Source organism: Macaca mulatta, chromosome 4, assembly GCF_049350105.2.
Source record: "Macaca mulatta isolate MMU2019108-1 chromosome 4, T2T-MMU8v2.0, whole genome shotgun sequence".
In the NCBI taxonomy this organism is placed as follows: domain Eukaryota; kingdom Metazoa; phylum Chordata; class Mammalia; order Primates; family Cercopithecidae; genus Macaca; species Macaca mulatta.
The window spans coordinates 79,717,728-79,739,106 of NC_133409.1; positions in this window are offsets into that span (position 1 = coordinate 79,717,728).

Consider the following 21,379-nt stretch of genomic DNA (forward strand, 5'->3'; position numbering starts at 1 on the left):
ACGCTGGACAGCCAGAGGCTGCTTAGTTCACCCTTCATTCACTGTCACTTACAGATAGGAAATTTACAGTCCTCTCTCCCTCCCACTGCACCAGACGAAAACATTGTTCAGTTTTCTGCTCTTCATTTTATTTTATTATTATTATTATTATTATTTTTTTTTTTTTTTTTTTTTGAGATGGAGTTTCACTCTTGTTGCCTAGGCTGGAGTACAATGGCGTGATCTCGGCTCGCTGCAACCTCCACCTCCTGGGTTCAAGTGATTCTCCTGCTTCAGTCCCCTGAGTAGCTGGGATTACAGGTGCCCGCCACCACACCCAGCTAATTTTGTATTTTTAGTAGAGACGGGGTTTCTCCATGTTGATCAGGCTGGTCTTGAACTCCCGACCTCAGGTGATCCCAAAGTGCTGGGATTACAGGTGTGAGCCACCGCGCCCCAGCCGTTTTCTGCTCTTTAAATCAAATATACACACAGGATTCTTCTTGCATTGAATACTATATTACAATGAAAAAGAAAACCTTAAATCTTTTCTCAGAAAAGTTGTCTGATTACATATTTCCTTAATATCACTCACTGAGAAAAAGTAGACCATCCTAAGTACCTCTGTTAAGACAGTTCTTACATGTTAGAGAATATGAGGGAAGATAACTGAAAGAAAGGAAAAGAGAAATGAAATAAACTGCCTTCATAATGTTTCATTTAATTTCAGAAATGCATGAGGTCTGTTTCAAAACTTATGAGTCCCCTGTATACGAGATTGCCAACTTTTAGTCATGCTTATTATTCTTATTACTCTCTATGACTAAACACCAGAAGTCTTAGTTTAGTATGTTAGAAGGTCAACCGACTTTATCAGGATATGCTGCATAAACAACTTATTAACTCCCCAAAGAGTATCAGTTTGATAATATGATGCATAATAATGCTATGTTATTACACCTTTGAGATTTTATTCTTTTTTCTTTCCTCAGGTGAGAAATGAAAATTACTCTTACATATATCCCTCCTCTCACTTAATCCTGAACACGCTAAGCAACCTCTTACTCTCATACTGAAATATTTATTCTAAAAAGCAGATTCAAGATTTGACTATTCCAAATCTGGGTTTCAACTAGAAAACAATTCAAAAAAAGAAACACAATCCTAAGCTTGCTTTACTATGGATAATAAATACTAATTAAATAGTGTTTTAAATATAGCCAGATACTCAACCTGAGGAAAGTCAGTGGGCTGAAAGTTATGGATCTTTTATGACAAATTAGACCTCTTGTGCTTCTGGATTATTTTGTACTACGGATTATGTCAAGCATATGGCATACAAGTTAACTAATTCAGCAACACAAAGGAATACAGCTGTGGGAGAGCCTCAATTACACAAGAACAATTTTACATTTTAACATGGAGGCCTTTAGTGCTTTTTCAAACTTAACATAAGGTCTCCATCTCCACCGTTCCTCGGGAAAGAAGTTGATTGATAACATATTTTCACTTTAGATTGCTCAGACATGGTGTGCTTGCTTAAAAAGCCTCACCTCTATACAGCATTATTTATTTTTAAATCTTTAATTTTACATTTTTTTTTCTTAAAGAGATCAAACAAGTTCTACCTTGCCAAGGGAAGGAAGAAAATATTCAGCAGACACACGACTGTGGAATTCATTCACAGGCACCAAATAGCCAACACCCACCCTCCTCTACATAGAACTGTTGCCATTTCCATTTTGTTGTTGTTGGTTATGAGCACGGATATGTTACCTGACACATATTTTAATTTCAAATCTGATGGCTAAGATAAAAGAGGGATTTCAGTATCTCTCCTTCTAGAACATGGCAAATAACCTCCTGAAAGGATGAGCTAAACACAGTGTCTGGCACACAGTGGTGTATAAAATCAGTGTGAAAAGCCCATGGAAAAACCAGTGCCTTCATTTGTCCTCTACTGGCCAGAAAAAGATTCAGATTTGGTGAGATTTAAAAAGCTCCACATCGTCTTATGTGACTTCTTCCACTGGACAGATGATTACGAATGAAGAAAATAATCGTTTGAATTTATAGTATAATGACCATTGCAATCATCACATGTCTGTCTTATAAGAAAGGCATTTCCTTTCATAGAAGAGATGTCCAAGACAAGTTTAAAATTTCAACTGAAGTCTTCATCGTTACCATACATGCAAATAAAATAAGGTGTCGAGAGTATGTTTAATCCTCTGAATGAGACAGTACTAATTACGTGTGGGGGGGAAATGTAGTAAAGAAACAATAATATATTAACATATGACCATTTTTTAAAGGCCGTTTCTTGAAATGTTGAAGAAAAGTATAGGCACACAAGTGCTTGCATTTAATTTTGGGGGTTCATGGCCATCTGCAGACAGCCGTAGGACCATGCTCCATGGGAAAAGATGGCCTGCCAGACACAAAAGGAATCAAACCAGCTTCAGCAACAACAGGAACACTTAAATTAACACGTAGGCACTGATTTGAATTTTTTTTTTTTTTTCCGAGACAGGGTCTTGCTTTGTCACCCAGGCTAGAGTGCAGTGGCAAAAGCATGGCTCACTGCAGCCTCAACCTCCTGGGCTCAAGCAATCCTCCTACCTCAGCCTCCCAAGGACCTAGGACTATAGGCTCATGCCGCCATGCCTGGCTAATTTTTAAATTTTTTGTAGAGACGTGGTGTCACTATGTTGCCTAGGCTAGTTTCAAACTCCTGTTCTCAAGTAATCTCCCATCTTGGCCTCCCAGAGTGCTAGGATTATAGGCATGGGTCACCGTGCCAGGCCAACCTGATTTTTCTGAATCTTTTATCAGAGAAAAAGTAAAGATTCTGGTCACTTTTGAAATGGGGGTAGAAAAACAATTTCGAGTCAAATATCAGCCAGCAGATTCCGGCAGCACAAGCAGTGTGGCCTGTCCAGCCCTGGGACAATTGCATGCAAACAGTATCCAGCCCTGTTCCAAAGGACAGGATTTTCTAGGAAAGTTGTTTGGTTCCTACCCTAAGGAAGAACTAAAAGTCTACACAACAGAAATGATGAGAACTCAGCAAAATTCCTGTTAGATGAAGAAAACGTAATGACCTCCATTGCCTAATTTAGTAAAGCTTCCTAGAGGAGGGGAGGGCTGGTCAGAACTTACTTCAGATCATTAAAATTTAAACCACTGTTAAACACTACAGGTAGTCTTATTAAAGTGCCAGAATCTTACACACACTAAAGAAAATACCCCACAGTAGATGAAAAATAGAAAGAAAATAAAAATAATGTCCACAGTATATGATAGATTAAATAACCATTGAGAGGTGACAAAGATCACGTCCTTACATCATGACAATTCCCCATTACTGACCAAATTTACTCTTATATCAAGACAATGCTAATGAATTAATTACCAGATTTCAAAGCACCAAAGCAGAACATTGGAAAAGATGAAGGAAATCGCTTTAACAGCACAAGAGAGGGAAGCAGACAGTCTGTCAGTAAGAAAGGAATGGGAGCTCAGAACACATGACGAAGAGGCAAAAGAGTCGCAGCAGCCTGAAGCCATTTAGAAAGAAGGGCAAAGACCCTGAACAGCTCCTTAATTAGTATTCATGGTGACGACATTGAATCTATAAGAAATAGTGAAATGATGTTCAATATCATTCAATATTTCATTCATATATTACAGGGGCTCATGCCAGTAATCCTAACCATTTGGAAGGCTAGGGTGGGAAGATTACTTGGGGCCCAGGAGTTTGAGACCAGCCTAGACAACATAGTGAGACCTGGTCTCTTTAAAAAATTGAAAAGGCTGGGCGTGGTGGCTCATGCCTGTAATCCCAGCACTTTGGGAGGCCGAGGCGGGCAGATCACTTGAACTCAGGAGTTCCAGACCAGCCTGGCCAACATGGTGAAACCCCGTCTCTACTAAAAATACAAAAATTAACCAGGCTTGGTGGCATGTGCCTGTAACCCCAGCTACTTGAGAGGCTGAGGCAGGAGAATTGAACCCAGGAGGCGGAGGCTGCAGTAAGCCGAGATTGAGCCGTTGCACTCCAGCCTGGGCAAAAAGAGTGAAACCCCATCTCAAAAAAAAAAAAAAAAAAAAAAATTAGCTGGGCATGGTGGTGGTACATGCCTGTTGTCCTAGCTACTCAGGAGGCTAAGGCAGGGGAATCGCCTAAGCCCAGGAATTGGAGGCTCTAGTGAGCTATGATCACTTTTGCCACCGTACTGCAGCCTGGGTGGCAAAGCAAGACCCCAAACTAAACCAACTAACTAAATAAATAATTTTTTTAAATATTCCACTTAGTATTTAGGGGTAAATGCCCAATTATCTAGAAGATTTGCATGGAATCTCACATTTCAAATTCTGCTAGAACAGCTTGCTCTTTCAGTGGAAGTACCATTACTTCCATTGTGACACCAGTATGTCTTCAGCTCTTTCTTACTTTATTTTATCCTTATACTAGTCTTTTCTGTAGGAGGATAGATACTGTAACTCCCATTTCAGAGATGAGAAAACATGAAGCAGAAAATGACTTCCTCTGTCTTCAGTCTACTTTGTGACAATCTCTTGATAGTTGGCACACACTTGAAGAAATAAACATTTCACTTTGAGGAGTGGAATGTTCCTTTTTGCTTCTTAATTAACTGCATGGCCATCATTATGTTTTCCTGCAACAGTACTTAAGAAAGCTTCTTCTTTGCCCTAAGGAAAGGAGTGGCAGCCTCTCAGGTTAATTCAGAGGAAACCAACCCTGTCTGGCTTACTCCACTCAAGATTTGGTTACTTGGGCAAATTTCAATGAAAGGGAGACTGCTGATTTCTGCACTGCCACTCACTTCCCCAAGAGCACAGTCTTTCTTGGCTTTTCCTCCATTTTCTGCATTTTCTACTGAAATGGGAGTAAGAGTAGGGAAGGAGCTTGGGAAGGGAAACCACCCAAACATAGGAAACTGGAAGTACTTAAAAAGTAAAAAGAAAGCATAACCAAAGAATCTGATGTCAGTAAGTCTGAAGTCTGCTCAGTTTATACTTGGCATCAGATTACACACTCTTGCCAACTTGATTTAGTGCACACACTTGTGTTTTTCTTAGATTATCAAAAATCAAATAAAACTATCTTTAAGAAGTTATTGTTATGAATGGCCTACTTTTTACTGTACTTATTAATGCTAGTCTTTTATAATAAGAGCCCAAATCCATACCAACAAAATGAAAGTCCTCAGAGGATGTGCAGGTAGACAAGAGGGGGAAAGGACTGGCATGGAGCCAGGTGTAGGTGTGACTGCGGGAAGGCCCTCTAGGCTGGCCTACTCAAAGTTCTCTTTTTATCCATTTGGAAATTGAGATTTAGGTGTGAAGGGACTTGCCCAAGTACTTAACCAATCTATAAATTACATAAGTCATAGAAGAGTAGTTTCATGTGGAATGCCAAGCACATTACTTTAGAATGTTCTATGAATTAGGGCAAACTCTTCCTTCCTCCTCCCCTTTATCAAATTCACCATGAAGGATAGGGGAAAAAAATGGTGGGGGATGCATAATAGAATACAAAGAACACTTAGGGATTTTGTAGACCTGGACTGGATCCAGGTTGGTCTGTATAAACTTTGGGCAAACTGTTTAATCTCTCCAAGTCTCAGCTCCTTCATCTGTAAAATGGGGACAGTATACTCCCCTGCTCCCCATCAATTCTCTGAGTTCTTGTCAGATAACATAAATGTAGGCCAGGCATGGTGGCTCATGCCTGTAATTCCAGCACTTTGGGAGGCTGAGGTGGGAGGATCACTTGAGGCCAGGTGTTTGAGGTTGCAGTGAGCTGTCACTGTGCCACTGCCCTCCAGCCTGGGTGAGGGAACCGGACCCTGTCTCAAAAATAATTTAAAAAGGTAAAAATACACATATAAATGTAAACTGCCTGGCATACAAGAAGTTCTAAGTAAATATTGGTTCCCTCTCTTTTTAACTTTTATGTTTTTGTTTGTTTTTTTTGTTTTGAGACACGGTCTCATTCTATTGCCCTGGCTGGAGTGTAATGGTGTTATCTTGGCTCACTGAAACCTTCACCTCCTAGGTTCAAGCGATTCTCCTGCCTCAGCCTCCTGAGTAGCTGGGATTACAGGTGCATGCCACCACACCCGGCTAATTTTTTATTTTTGGTAGAGATGGGGTTTCACCATGTTGGCCAGGTTTGTCTCGAACTCCTGACCTCAAGTGATCCACCCGCCTTGGCCTCCCAAAGTGCTGGGATTACAGGCGTGAGCCACTGCGCCCAGCTCTTCCTTTCTTTGAAAATGGCTGGTGCAGTGGCTCACGCCTGTAATCCCAGCACTTTGGGAGGCTGTGACAGACGGATCACCTGAGATAAGGAGTTCGAGACCAGCTTGACCAACATGGTGAAATCCCGTCTCTTCTAAAAATACAAATATTAGCCGGGCCTGGTGGCAGGCACCTGTAGTCTCAGCTACTTGGGAGGCTGAGACAGGAGAATTGCTTGAACCCGGGAGGCAGAGGTTGCAGTGAGCTGAGATCATGCCACCGCATTCCTGCCTGGGTGACAGAACGAGCAAGACTTCATCTCAAAAACCAAAACAGAAAGAAATTAAGCGAGTCAATAATAAACATAGTGCATCATTTATTACTTAGGGGCTGATATTCAATATACAAAATATTCACACCTACTTCTCCAACTACCCCATTTCATTTTTAGCTAGCTTCTTTTTGGCACAAATAAGTGAAAATGCAAATTGATCAAATTTTAAGTTCTATATTTTTTTAATTGTAGGGAGAAGAAAAAAATTAAAAGCTATAAACTCAGTATGAGTGATCTATATTTTAATCATTCATGTTATTTTCAGATGCTACTTGGGTAAATTTGTATGAGTAAATAACATATAAAACATATTAAATAACATATAAAATCATACAGAAGGTTCTAAGCTTTTTTTTTTTTTTTTTGAGATGGAGTCTCACTCTGTCCAGCATGATCTTGGGTCACTCCACCTCCCAGGTTCAAGTGATCCTTGTGTCTCAGCTTCCCAAGTAGCTGGGACTACAGGTGTGCGCCACCATCCCCCGCTAATTTTTGTATTTTTAGTAGAGACGGGGTTTCACCATGTTGGCCAGGCTGGTCTCAAACTCCTGGCCTCAAGTGATCCACCTGCCTCGGTCTAAGTGCTGAGATTACAGGCATGAGCCACTGTGCCCAGCACTTTTCTTAGAATATAAAACCCCATTATATCAAATAATGTATGTAGATACTCTGTCCCCAAGGATGTGGAATATAACTCCCTCCTCTTTGTGTGTGAGGTGGATATAGTAACTTCCTTCCAAAGAGTACCATATGAAAAGGTGGAAAAAATGGGTCATTTTTTCCTCTGGAGAAACCTGAAAAACACCACCTCAGCTGGGCGATCAGGTTAACGTCGACAGTGATAAGTCATGTTGATATATACTTTTGATATGATGTGATGAAATAGCACTTTACCTCTCTGGTCTTCCTCCAAAAGCCCATAACCCCAGACTAATCATGTTAAAAAAAAAAAAAAGGCATATTTCAATGAGGGACATTCTAAAAAACACCTGCCCACTGCTCCTCAAAACTGTTAAGGTCATGAAAAAAAGAAAATTCAGAGAAACTGTCAAGACCAGAGGAGTCTAAAGAAAACATGACCATTAAATGTAATGTGATCTCCTCAGTGTAATCCTGGAACAGAAAAAGGACACTAGGTAAAAACTAAGGAAATCTGAATGATGTATAGATTTCAGTTAATGACAATGTATCAACATTGGCTCATTAATTGACTAATGTAAGATGTGAATAACACAGGAAACTGAGTGTGGGGAATATGAAAACTATACTAGCTTCTCAATTTTTCTGTAAATCTAAGCTGTTCTAAAGAAGTATGGTCTATTTAGCACACTATAAATTATTATATTAACAAAACTACTTTAATAACGATACATTCCATTACTAGCAAATTTACTTTTTCATACCAAATATCTTTGATTCCAGTTGTATTTTTTTAAAGGTATTCTGTTGAGGAAATAGTCATCAAAAAAATCAAGATGTTTCACAAAGGCTGAGCAGTTCAGATGAAAATGTCTTGGTATCTGCCCAGTTCTGCCTCCTAGTTACATGGTCACATATAAACCTCCTAAGCAATTTCATCTGTTAATTTCCTCACCAATAAATCCAAGAAGCTGGACTAGATTATCAGTACGGTTCTTTACAGCCCTACAGGTCCACCATGTTCAGTATCATTTCTCCAAAAGCCAGAGGCACACGTTTAAAATAAGAAAGAACTTTCCCACCCACACTCCCCCTGACCCTCAGCCCACCCCAGGCTTTATTTCTCATTCAAAAAGTGCGTCTGGCCTTTAATCTGCCCCTGCTTCCACGGTATCCTGATGACTGACAGAGTCAACCGTGAGGAGATGCCACTAAATCAACATCCTTCAGGGTCTCTTTCCAAAAAAGAAAAAAATTAGGCAGCTGGTCTTGAAATGAGGATTGTTCAGTTTGGTCAAAGCTGCTGCATCATCCATCATTGAGAGATAAGGGGACATTTGCCCAGGGTCAGACTGGCCAAGCAACTGTGTGAACTTACCCAAAACCCCACCTCTGCTTCCCTTTGCCTGTTTCTAAACTTAGTTGCTTTATTCATAACATGGTGCCCTCTGGCAGGGGTAAGGTGAAGGTGCGCAGGTCATCCCCTAAGGCCAGTTCACAATGGAGTCACACACCCAGACTCAGACACACACAGAGCAAGAGTGTTTTCTATTAGCCTGTGTTCATTAATATTGCCTTCTGACTGCCATGTTGTGTTTAGAAAATAGATACATTTCTACAGCAACTTCCTATCATTTAAATATGTTTTAACTTAAAACTAATTCCAAATAAACAAGATCACTTTTTCAAAGCTGACAGAGCTGAACAAATGCAAGTTGTCCATTGAGCAATGAGGGGGTTGGAGCACCAATTCCCCTCTGCAATCAAAAATCTGCATAAAACTTTTGACTCCCCCAAAACTTAACTAATAGTCTCCTGTTGACCAGAACCAATAACATAAGCAGTCAATTAACAAACACATAAATGGATGAGTATCTACATATATTTTATGCAATCATCATGCATTTTTCTTAATTTCTTCAATATTTCTAGGCTGCATGGTTCATCTAGGAGTTTCTTCAAATTGTTGCAAATCTCCAAAAAATTTCCAACATATTTCTTGAAAAAAAAATCTGTGCGGCCAGGCACGGTGGCTCACGCCTGTAATCCTGGCACTTTGGGAGTCCAAGGCAGGCGGATCACGAGGTCAAGAGTTTGAGACCAACCTGGCCAACATGTCGAAACCCCGTCTCTACTAAAAATACAAAAAATTAGCTGGGCGTGGTGGTGCACGCCTGTAATCGCAGACACTCAGGAGGCTGAGGCAGGAGAATTGCTTGAACCCGGGAGGCAGAGGTTGCAGTGAGCCGAGATTACGCCACTGCACTCCAGCCTGGGTGACAGAGTGAGACTTCGTCTCAAAAAAAAAAAACAAAAAGAAAAGAAAAAAATCTGTGTATAAATGGACCCTCAAAGTTCAAACCCTTGTTCAAGTGTCAACTTTTCAAATCTTCTTTTGTCCTTTATGACGTAAACACAAAACTAATTTTCCATCTACCATTTAGTCATTTGACAGACATTTATTAAATGCCAACTGAACGCCTGCTTGTTAATCTACTGGTACCCAGGGTACAAGAATGAATAAGACATAATACATGTCCCTCACTCTCAAGTCAAGTTCCCAGGCTAGAAGGAAAGATAAATGAAAATAATGTTAATTTTAAAAAAGTAAATAAAAAGATAAATGTAAATAATTATATGTCATAAGTATACAACAATATGAAGAAAGCACTAAAGATTCATAGCAGCATTTTTCTCAACAGCTAAAAGGTGGCAACAGCCCAACATCTATCAACAAATGAATGAATAAATAAAATGTGGCAATCCATACACACAATGGAATATTATTCAGCCAGATAAAGGAATGAAATTCTGAGACATGCTACAATATGCATGTTCCTTGAAAACATTATGCTAGGCTAAGTGAAATAAACCACACACAAAAGGCCAAATATTGTATGATTTTACATATATGAGCCAAATTCATATAAACAAAGTATAATAGAAGTTGCCAGGGGTTGAGGAAGGGGAAAAGTTATTGTTGAATCAGTAAAGAGCTTTTATTTGGGATGAAGAAAAAAATTCTAGAAACAGATAATGTTGACAGTGTGCACAACATTGGGAATAAACTTAATGTTACTGAATAGCACACTTGAAGATGGTTAAAATGGTAACTTTTGTCATGTATATTTTACTACAATTTTTTAAAAATCACACTCTACTCCCTGCAAAAAAAAGGGGGAGGGGTGAATCAGAAAAGTATCAAAGATCAAAATAAGATGGGATTTAAGAATTTTTGTTTTATATTTTTGGATAGGTAATACACTACATGATTCAAAAATCAGAATGATATAAAAAGATAAAAAGGGAGAAGTCCCACCCTCCGTCCTATCTCCACCCATGCCCTTCCCACCCACCCCTTACATCCACACCTGTCCATCAGAGACCACTGTTATTGCTTTCTTCTTTATTCTTCTAGTGTTTCTTTAGCAAACAACAGCAAATCTCTTTTTCTCTTTCTCATACAAAAGGTGGCATATTCATTGTTTAGCACCTTGCCTTTCATTTAAGTCTTGAGGAGTCTGAAATCTCAAATGCCAAACTCAAATGGGATAATTTTACACATTTGTGGAAGGGACCGACATTTTCTTTACCTAAGTAGCACTTTTTAACAAGTGCAGAGAAGTTCATTTTCTACTTCATTAACAAAAATTTTTTAAAGGAAAGAAAAGAAGAGAAAGAGAGAAAAGAAATTTTAACTTCAAGAAGCATTAAGGATGGCTGACTTGCCCTGGGGGAAAAGTTTACAATGTGTAAAGCTCCTCTTTCAAAGCAGCCTTATTTCCATAGGCAGCTAAGAGATTACCACCTTGTAAAAGAAAGGAAGAGCCGCAACCTCCCCACCTTTGAGTTATCCATCCCAGCAAAGGGAACCCTTGGTTGGGGGTGGCCTCTAGATGACCACTGCTCAGACTACAAGGGCAAGGCTGTGTTCTTTTAAATTTAAGGAAATTCACCGGGCATCCCAGGGGGCTGTATCTTGAACTCTATGAACCTATTACGTCCCTGTGTCTCCTTCTCTCTCCTCACCCCCATCTCACAGAAAGACAAGCAAGACAAAGCAAAACCCCTGCCCACCATCTTCCCAAACTATTTTTGATCACAATAATTTACAGCTTTGGCTGTTTTAAAAAAGAAAGAAAGACACCTGTCACCAGAAAGCCAACAGCTGCCTTTTAAGGTTCTATTAAAAAATGTGTTCTATCTTCTCAGGATAAATCCAAAATTTGGAAATGTGATGATTATAGATTAACTTTAGTATAATATTAAATAAATTTATAGAATATTTAATTTAATATTATAGATTAAATATATTATCTATCATTTATTTAATCTACAATAAACACATTTGTTACAGATTAAATTTAGACTTACATTATAGATTAAAGGTAGATCATATATATTAAAATAATCTGGTTTCAATTTTTTTAAAAATCCTGAACACTTCAGCATTTGCATTCATCCAAGTCCTTTGTTCAATACTTTTCATTCAAGTTTTTTTTTGAACATTTCTTATGTGCTAGAAACTGTTTCAGACTGAAGACAACAGTAAACAAGGCAAACACATGAATTCCTTGTCCAGGGGCTGGCTGCGGTGGCTCACGCCTGTTATCCCAGCACTTGGGGAGGCAGAGGGGGGTGGATTACTTGAGCCCAGAAGTTTGAGACCAGCCTAGGCAACACAGGGAGACCTTGTCTCTACAAAGAAATAACAAATTAGCAAGGCATGGTGGTGGATGCCCGTGGTCCCAGCTATTAAGGAGGTTGAGGCAGGAGAATAACTTGAGCCTGGGAAGCAGAGTCTGCAGTGAGCCATGATCGCACCACTGCACTCCAGCCTGGATGACAGAGACCCCGTCTCAAAAAAAAAAAAAAAAAAAAAAAAGAATTCCTTGTCCTCATAGAGTTAGCATTCTGGTTGCAGAGACAGTAAAGAAGTAAACAAATAAATACATTTAGACAGTGACAAGAGCTATGGAAGAATAAAATAAAGCAGGATAAAGGGATTGGAGAGGAGGAAGCTCTTTTTGTTAGGACCAGCAGGAAAAGCCTCTGTGAAGAGGTGACCAAACCCATAAAGGGAGGGGAACAAGATTAGGGGGAAAAGAATTCTATCCAGAAGAACCAGCAAGTGAACAGAGACTGGGAGCCAAGGGCAGAGGACAGTGTGGCTAGCCAAGCGGGCAAGCAGCCACTTCAGCAGCGGAATCTCTACTGGTACATATGGGACCTCAAGAACTCTTGGTAGCATTAATGAAGATTACAATATTGGCTCTTGGTGAAAATGACTCTCAAAAGAAGAAAGGAACTTTAAGAAAAGGTCAGCTGGGCATGGTGGCTCACGCCTGTAATCCCAGCACTTTGGGAGGCTGAGGCAGGTGGATCACCTGAAGTCAGGAATTTGAGACCAGCCTGGCCAACGTGGTGAAACCCTGTCTCTACTAGTAATACAAAAATTAGCTGAGTGTTGTGGCATACACCTGTAATCCGAGCTACTCGGGAGGCTGAGGCATGAGAATCATTTGAACCCTGGAGGTGGAGGTTGCAGTGAGCCGTTATCACGCAATTGCACTCCAGCCTGAGCAACAAAGAGAGACTCTGTCTCAAAAGAAAGAAAGAAGAAAAGAAAAGAAAAGGTCAAAAGGCAGTTTACAGGCAGGGTGAATGAAGATAAGTTCACTTTAGGCAGGTGCCTGTACAATATTTCTGTTTTAGAGGTATTGGGAAGGTTGATGATAAGCACTAAGCAATGATTAAAGATCTATTGTTCAAGAGTATGGCCAGGCATGATGACTCACACCTGTAATCCCAGCACTTTGGGAGACTGAAGAGGTTGGCTTGCTTGAGGACAGGAGTTCGAGACTAGCCTGGCCAACATGGTGAAACCCCGTCTCTACTAGAAATACAAAACTTAGCCAGGCGTGGTTGCACGCGCTTGTAATCCTAGCTACTGGAGAGGCTGAGGCACGAGAACTACTTCAGTTGAGAGGGTGCCACTGCACTCCAGCCTGGGTGACAGAATGAGACCGTCTCACACACACAAAAAAAGGACATGCCAAATCTTATACATCTAATGGCATATCTGTTCAGCCATCTGACAAATTAAAAACTGAAAAAGCAGAAAACAAATTTCAAAACTTTTCCTGCATTTTCAGACGGAGAAACAAGTAATCTTTTCCGTAGTGTATATCACTCAGCTTTGGCTCTTCAGAGTTCCTGAGTTTTCTGAAGTTGCTCTAGAAAACCATTCACCTGAACACATCTGGGGCAGGTGCTGGGAGAGGGGGACTTGCCAGCTGCAAAGCAAGTATAATGGTGGGCTGTGTGTGTAGGGGGTAATGTATAGTGTATGTTTGCAACACGTGTGCAGTATGTGTGGTGTGTGTGAGGGGTGTGTGCTGTGGGATGTGTGTGGGGAGTGGTGTGTGTGTGGGGGTGGTATGTCAGTGTGTGTATAATGTGTGTAGTATGTTATGTGTGAATGTGGAGGGGTGTGTGCATGGTGTGTGTGTGTGTGAATATGGAGGGGTGTAATATGCATGCGGTATGTTTGTGTGTATGTGGTATGTTTTTTGTGTATGTGTGTATGTGGTATGTTTTTTGTGTGTGATGTGTGAATGTGGAGGGGTGTGGTATGTTTGTGTGAGTGGTGTGTCAGTGTGGAGGGGTATGATATGTATGTGGTATGTTTGTGTGTGGTGTGTGAATGTGGAGGGGTGATGTTTGTGTGTGTGTGGTGTGTGAATGTGGAGGGTGTGGTATGTTTGTGTGAGTGGTGTATGAATGTGGAGGGGTATGATATGTGTCTGTATGTTTGCGTGTGTGTGGTGTGTGGAGGGGTGTGGTGTGTGTGGTATGTTTGTGTGTGTGTGGTGTGTGAATGTGGAGGGGTGTGGTATGTTTGTGTGTGTGTGGTGTGTGAATGTGGAGGGGTGTGGTATGTGTAGTATGTTTGTGTGTGTGTGTAGTGTGGTATGTGTGAATGTGGAGGGGTGTGGTGTGTGTGTGGTATGTTTGTGTGTATAGTGTGTAAATGTGAAGGGGTATGGTGTGTGTGTGCTGTGGTATGTTTGTAGTGTGTTTGTGTGTGGCATGTGTGTGAATGTGTGGGGGTGTGTATGTGAGTGACCGAGGCAGGAGGCTGACTGAGAGTAAGAACTTGGCCACCAAGCACAGTCTTCATTTAAATCGAATGTTGAGGTGAGCCCGAACCACTCCCAAGCCACCCACTTTGGCAATGCCACTAACCTGGGACTTCGGACTCCAACTCCTGTTCCTTGCACCACAGTAAGCAGTTTTGCAGGGGGCGAGGAATGAGAAGGCAGGAGGGAATGAGGGGTTCTCACCCATGTGTCTGAGCACTGCCCTCAGGGAGGAGGGCATAGTGTACTCCATTCCTCACACTAGGCTCTGGCTCCCTTCGCACATACCCACCACCCTCCTGCTTCCACCCCTGGAAGGCAGGCTGCCTCCAGCAACCTGGACAGACCTAGGCAAGTCCTGGTATTCTCCCAGGCTGGAGACAGACTGAAGAGTTCAAGTCTCACTAAAAAAAAGGACCTAAGTGCCTTTTTATAATAAGTTTACAATAGCTGCAGTCAACATCAAGAAATCCCAGTGTAGGGTCAACTGCCCTTTCCACAGACCAGGCCCAAATCAGCAACAGAAGTTCCTCAGAGAGTCTTCTTAGCTCTGGGATTGTTATAAAGAGTGACACATTTAAGTCTTCGGTACATCCTGGGTAACATCTATAACAATGTAATTTAATTCTTTAAAATAGAAAAGCTAAACAAAACAAACAAATAGAAGAAAACTACCCCAAGATAAAAAGATACAATCAGAGAAGACAATAAAGATGAAAAGGTACACCCTATGGGCATTAACAGTGCAGGGCCTACCACAGCAAGAGCTTTCAAGTGGGACTCTGCAGGCTGGTCCTGCTGCTACTCGGTGGCTGCAGCTGAAATCCCCAGATGTGCATTACTGAGAGGACACTTGCTTTGCCCTGCTCTTTTAAAACTGTAGTCCTGAGCAAGTCCACACACGTCAAGCTATCTAAGTGGATCTCCAGTACCCACAGGATGAGCTCAGTGACTTCCTGGGAAAGGCTCGAGGTCATCGCCCCATGCAGGTTCTTGGCCAAAAGTGAGTTGTGCAGTTAACAAATGAACCCCTGACAGGACAGGGCACGTTGTGATAACACAGCTCCACAGTGTCATGCTTCAGAGAATTCTAGTTTTAGTACTTGATAGTTTTGGGTGCTTTCTGTGACCTTAAAACTACAATATTTTTTAAAAGTAAAGGTAAAAATAAAACTTGCTGATAGAGGTGATAAGATCAATCAGCTTTAAGTTGAATTGAACCAAACTGGCCAATATGTTCACGAAATGGATTGATTTGATAAGGCGTGTGGTGTCTATGCTTAATTAAATTCTAAAGATGTAGATGTGCAGCCTGACATAAGGCTATAACTATCATCCATAACCATAGATTTCATGTTTGGGAGTCAAAAAAGTTGAGCTGATTCACCTCCTAATAAATAAATTCTTTAAAGATACATATATAAAATATGTATGATTATGCATTTGTAGTATTAAACTATCATTTATTCATATTCTATTTATTAAGATTCATAGTAAGCTTTTCTTTGAAAAAGGGGTTCTGCAAGGATAAACAAGTAAGTAAAGGATTAGAAACACCTGTCAGAGAGTGCCTGTCAAACTCTTGGGTATCTCAAGCCGTGAGACTTAATTACGCAAGCTAAATTAGTTTGCAGAGGCCCTACGCCAAGCTTACCATACTCTGCAGAGAGGGGAACTGGACACATTGTGGGACCCCATAGCTCTCAGAGTGCCTGTTGGACTTCGCTGACTTTGACCTGCCATAGGGGTAGCTCAAATATTCAGGAAGGGTCAGGCACGGTGGTTTATGTCTGTAATTCCAGCACATTGGGAGGCCCAGGCAGGTGGATCACTTGAGGTTAGGAGTTTGAGACCAGCCTGGCCAACATGGTGAAACCCTGTCTCCACTAAAAATACAAAAATTAGCTGGGCATGGTGGCGCATGCCTATAATCCCAGCTACTCAAGAGGCTGAGGCAGGAGAATTGCTTGAACTCGGGAAGCAGAGGTTGCAGTGAGCTGAGATCATGCCACTGCACTCCAGCCTGGGCAATGGAGCAAGACTCCATCTCAAAAAAAAAATATTCAGGAGGGAGAAGATAATCATATCACACTCAAGTCGGATGCTCACAACTTCCGTCCTGAGTTAGCTCCTTCTTTGGTTTCAGGGCTTTCTCTCCTACATGCACCCCTAATTTGTTCATTTATGCTTTCCACCTTGATACAGTTTTTCCCCCATGTGTATATATGTAGGTAGATTTTTTGCTCACCCTTTTCCTCCTTTACTGTAGCTCTGAATATATGCAACTTTTTGAAATAAGCAGAGCTGTGAGAAAATAAAAATATAATCCTGGGGGGAATGATTTGCCTAAAGAATGCTAACTACTCACCCAAGTAAATTTAAAACCTTTCTAAATATTTTTCCTTCAGCCTAGGGTGATCTAGCTCTTCGGACCAGAAGGAAGCGAAAGTCATCCTAAAAAACCCATGTAATATTTGCTACACTATAAATTGGAACTGGAATGAATCCACTTTGAAGTTCATGAGTAACATTAACCTGATTGTCACATACATACTTCAAATATATTTCATTCATTTGGAATTTGTCCAATTTCCTTGCTTCAAACATCTCTTGTCAAAGTTAATTTATGCTGAGAACCAACACCAAGCGCCTGACAACCCCCTACGCAAGTGTTCTAGGGAGGCAAGAGAGCTAAGACAGAAGGGGGCATGAGCGAAAGGGTAGACGTAGAACGTGGCAGAACATAACCACTGCCGTGAGGAGCCTGTGTTTGGTTGCTGGGGTCTTCGGGAGTCAGAGACGATGCCTGGCCATGGACCTGGCCACCTCTGCATGGAGACCCTAGTCTTTGACTTGGACCTTGTGGAAAGCGGAGTATTCCTAGAGGCGGAGTTGAAGGAGTAGACATTCCAGGTGGGAGCTACTGGAGACAGCAGAAGACAAAGCTATCAAGAGAAGAAAGACAAAGGCAGTACAGGCAATGGCCAGGAACCAAGCATCTATTTTAGGCAAAGCATCAGGGGAAGCCTTGGAGAAACAGGGATAAAGAGCCAGTGTCTAGTCTCTGCCTTTACTTCCAGTAAGGGGCACCATCAAAGAGCCCCCTACTCCCTCTCATACTCAGAAGTGGCCTGACTGGGCCCTCCTTTCCTGCCTGCCTGTCCTGGGAGGGAAGGAGAATCCTAGAGAGCAGGAGCTGCTTCACTTATCTTGTCTGTATCCTCTGTGCCAGGCACTTAGTAAATATTCAGTGTGTTTGCAAATATTATAAAGGAGACACTTGTGGCAAAAGAGTGTGAAAGGGTGGGGATCCAGTGCACAGGTACTGAAAGGCTTTAAGGAGGGGTACCCCAGCTCTGCACATGGAGAAGATTCCCACAAGTGTGAGTCATGTGAGAAACACTGGGACCTTTTCTTTTCTTTTTTCTTTTTTTTTTTTTTTGAGATGGAGTCTCGCTCTGTCGCCAGGCTGGAGTGCAGTGGCACCATCTCGGCTCACTGCAACCTCTGCCTCCTGAATTCAAGTGATTCTCCTGCCTCAGCCTCCAGAGTAGCTGGGACTACAGGCACACGCCACCACACCCAGCTAATATTTTTGTATTTTTAGCAGAGACAGAGTTTCACCATGTTGACCAGGTTGGTCTCGATCTCTTGACCTCGTGATCCACCCACCTCAGCCTCCCAAAGTGCTGGGATTACAGGTGTGAGCCACAGTGCCCAGCCCCACTGGGACCATTTCTTAAAATGCTTTGAAAAAATGCAGGATTAAGGTGCCTGAAGTTTAGTCTGTACATGATGTAAAGCCATTAGAGGTTCTGGAGATAAAAAGAGATTTCATCAAAATGGTACATTTTTCATGGAACAAACATTGAGTGAACACGCGGGGTGCAGTGGGGAAGAGGACAGGCCTGGCTCATGTCCTCATAGGGCATACTGACTACTGGTTAAGAAGCTTAGGAGATGGAAGAGCTTGGAGCTAGAGAAAGTCGTTAGGAGCTGCGTTTAGGAAAACAGAAAGAAGGCTAAAAGAATAGGTAGGCAGGCAGGTGACCCTGTTAGCTAACCTCAAGGGACGAATGACAGCAGGAGAACTCTTAGGTAAAGGAGAGCAAAGTCCAAATAACGTGGGAAGTTTATATATCACCTGCTTTGTTTAAAAGTCTTAAGAAATTAAAAAGATTAAAAGTACCAAGAATATTAGTTGTGAATATAACTTTAGAGTTGTCAATACCCCTATCTTTAGTTGCATGTAATTTGGAAGATGCAGTAGTAGATAACTTCACATGAATGGTCTGCTCAAATAGTACTGTAACAAAAATGACAGTTGCTTTTGTCTCAAATATATATTTTTTCCTTTTTGAGATAGATCTCACTTTGTTGCCCAGGCTAGAGTGCAGTGGCGCCATCTCAGCTCACTGCAACCTCCGCCTACCAGGTTCAAGCCGTTCTCCCGCTTCAGCCTCCTGAGTACCTGGGATTACAGGCATCCACCACCATGTCCAGCTAATTTTTGTATTTTTAGTAAAGACAGGGTTTCACCATGTTGGCCAGGCTAGTCTCGAACTCCTGACCTGTGGTGATCTGCCCTCCTTAGCCTCCCAAAGTGCTGGGATTACAGGTGTGAGCCACTGTGCCTGGCCTGTCTCGAATAATTTTGGATTCACTAATTCCTAAAAAACATGTAGAATGGTAAGGAAGCAAACTAAGAAAAATGAGAGAGAAATCACTCAGAAGGAAGATAAATTAAGTCAGATGTGATTGTGACCAAGCCCCAGTGAAATACACTGGGGACGCTGCAGATAATAAGCATGACTTTGAGTGCAGTGTGTTGCCATGTCTTAGTACACCTTCCAAATTACACACAAGCGCCATACACAATCACTGAGCTGGAGAGTTTGAAGAGACCTTAGACATTTTAAGCTTACTGTGATACCCCCAGCCCCAGGGTGACGAGATTACTTTGCTCTGCTGTCAAAGTAGAGAAGCCATGAGGAACATGGCTGCCTTCCAGTTCAATATTCTTTTTCCACTACAGCACCATGCCTGAGTGGGGCATGGACCAGCCAGGACACTGCCTTCACCTCAAAAAACCGGAAAGAAGGAGGTAATTTCTCCATTATGTGTACCATCCAAACCCTGAGGATACTTTGATGATATCTGGCAAAGGTCTTATTTTCTTCCCTCTTTTTATTTTTATTTATTTTTCGCTGAGGAGATGAGGTGGAGATAACTCCTGGGAGGGCAGAGGAAAAGAGAAAGTATCTTCTACATACAAACAGAGATGATAAAATGGTATCTGATGTTAAATGATGTTGAGAATCTCAAGCTTCAATGTAGAGTTTAGGTTCACCCCACAAGGCTAATGTATTAAATTCTCAAAATTGCAAGCTCATTAGATAGGGGTCCGTGGAGGAAATAGAGCTGCTTCTTTCCTCGACATATTCTCCTCCTTACTACAAAGTAAAGATTATACCAAAAGTCACTAATCAACTACTCAGTTGTTATCTGGAGAAGTCAGTCCTACTATCCTTACAAGGGAGGAAAAAGAAAAAAGAAGTCACCCATCAGTCTTGGCTGAGTCTGCTAGAACACACGCATTAACTGTTTACACGCAGCATGTTTGCCTCAATCTAAACAAGTTCCTGCTGTCCCCGGAATACAGCACTTTCCATGCTCAGAGGAATGAGACACCTTCGTGAGAAGGAAGTGGAGGCTGTGCGAAAGTAACGAGCAGTTTGGATGAAGACTATCGTTGTTTTGAACGGAAGAGGCCAGAAGTGGCTCATCTAGGGTCACAAAACCAGTCTGTGACTTTACTACAAGCCTCAGATGTCTTCTGATGCTGGAGAAATAACCTTTCTGGATCCACAGGATTATAAACTGAAAGGGATCACAGCCTGAAGGATATCTAACCATAAAGTTTTCTCATTTCTAATACTAAAATTATGTAAGAACATAAAGCATAATTATCAAAATTTAAACCCATGAACTGCATGTATTTTAGTGGGGAGAGTCTTATGTATTTTCCTATAGTATAATTTTTCTTCTTCCTCATTCAGCCACCCCTTGTCAAAAAACAGAGCAGGAAATTCTTCAATTTGATACTTATATTTCCAGCCAAGCTTAAGTGTTTTAACGATAATTCTAGTGCAATGTGTGAAAAATTGAATCTCATAGTCAAGCTTTGTAAACCCAAAGTTTGGAATTGAAAGTTGCATTTTTTCCTAGTTTAAAATGTTTTTCATATTCATTTTACTCAAAATTCAAGGAGTGCTTGTGAACAAACAGAAAATCTAAACCTGACTGATTTTGCAAGTTATTGGAAGATTTGAACAAAATAAGTTCTCTTGAAATTAAACACCTGGTTTGACAGCTTCACTAATTACAGTCCACTCTACAGAGGAAGGCCAAGGCCTGTGGCCAAGCAGACAGATTAGCCACAGTTACTCAATAAGACAACTATTTAGTAGAGACAAACCCTGGGAGAGAAACCTAAGAAGTCATGTGCATATCCAAACAGGCTGCCACAGTGTAAAGAAATCCTCTTAAGTCACTTTCGGCTTCATTAGCACATGAAAATGGGGTAATTGAACATTCTTCAGCCTTCCATCAAGTGCCAAAATCAATCATTCATGGAAATTAAGTTTTGATAAGAGGTGTTTAAACACTGTCAAAGACTTCTTGAATGTGTCATTCTTTCAGCCTTAAGAAGATTGCAGCAAGCACTTAACTATATGAAAGAACCAGAGAATTAAAGGTATCAGACCTGTTGTAAATGTATTACATTATTAGAAGAATCATGTACTAGAAGAGGAAATCCAGCAAAGAGTTCATTGTTTCCATAAAAATATGTATTTTGGAAAGTTTTTACCCTTTCCACAAATATATCATTTTTAACAATTGTTTTTGATAAACTGATAAGTATACATTTTTAACAAGCATCTATTCCAAAAATGGTAGTTTTATGTTGACAATATATTTTTAAACACAAAATGGCAAAATGTGTAAAATGGAA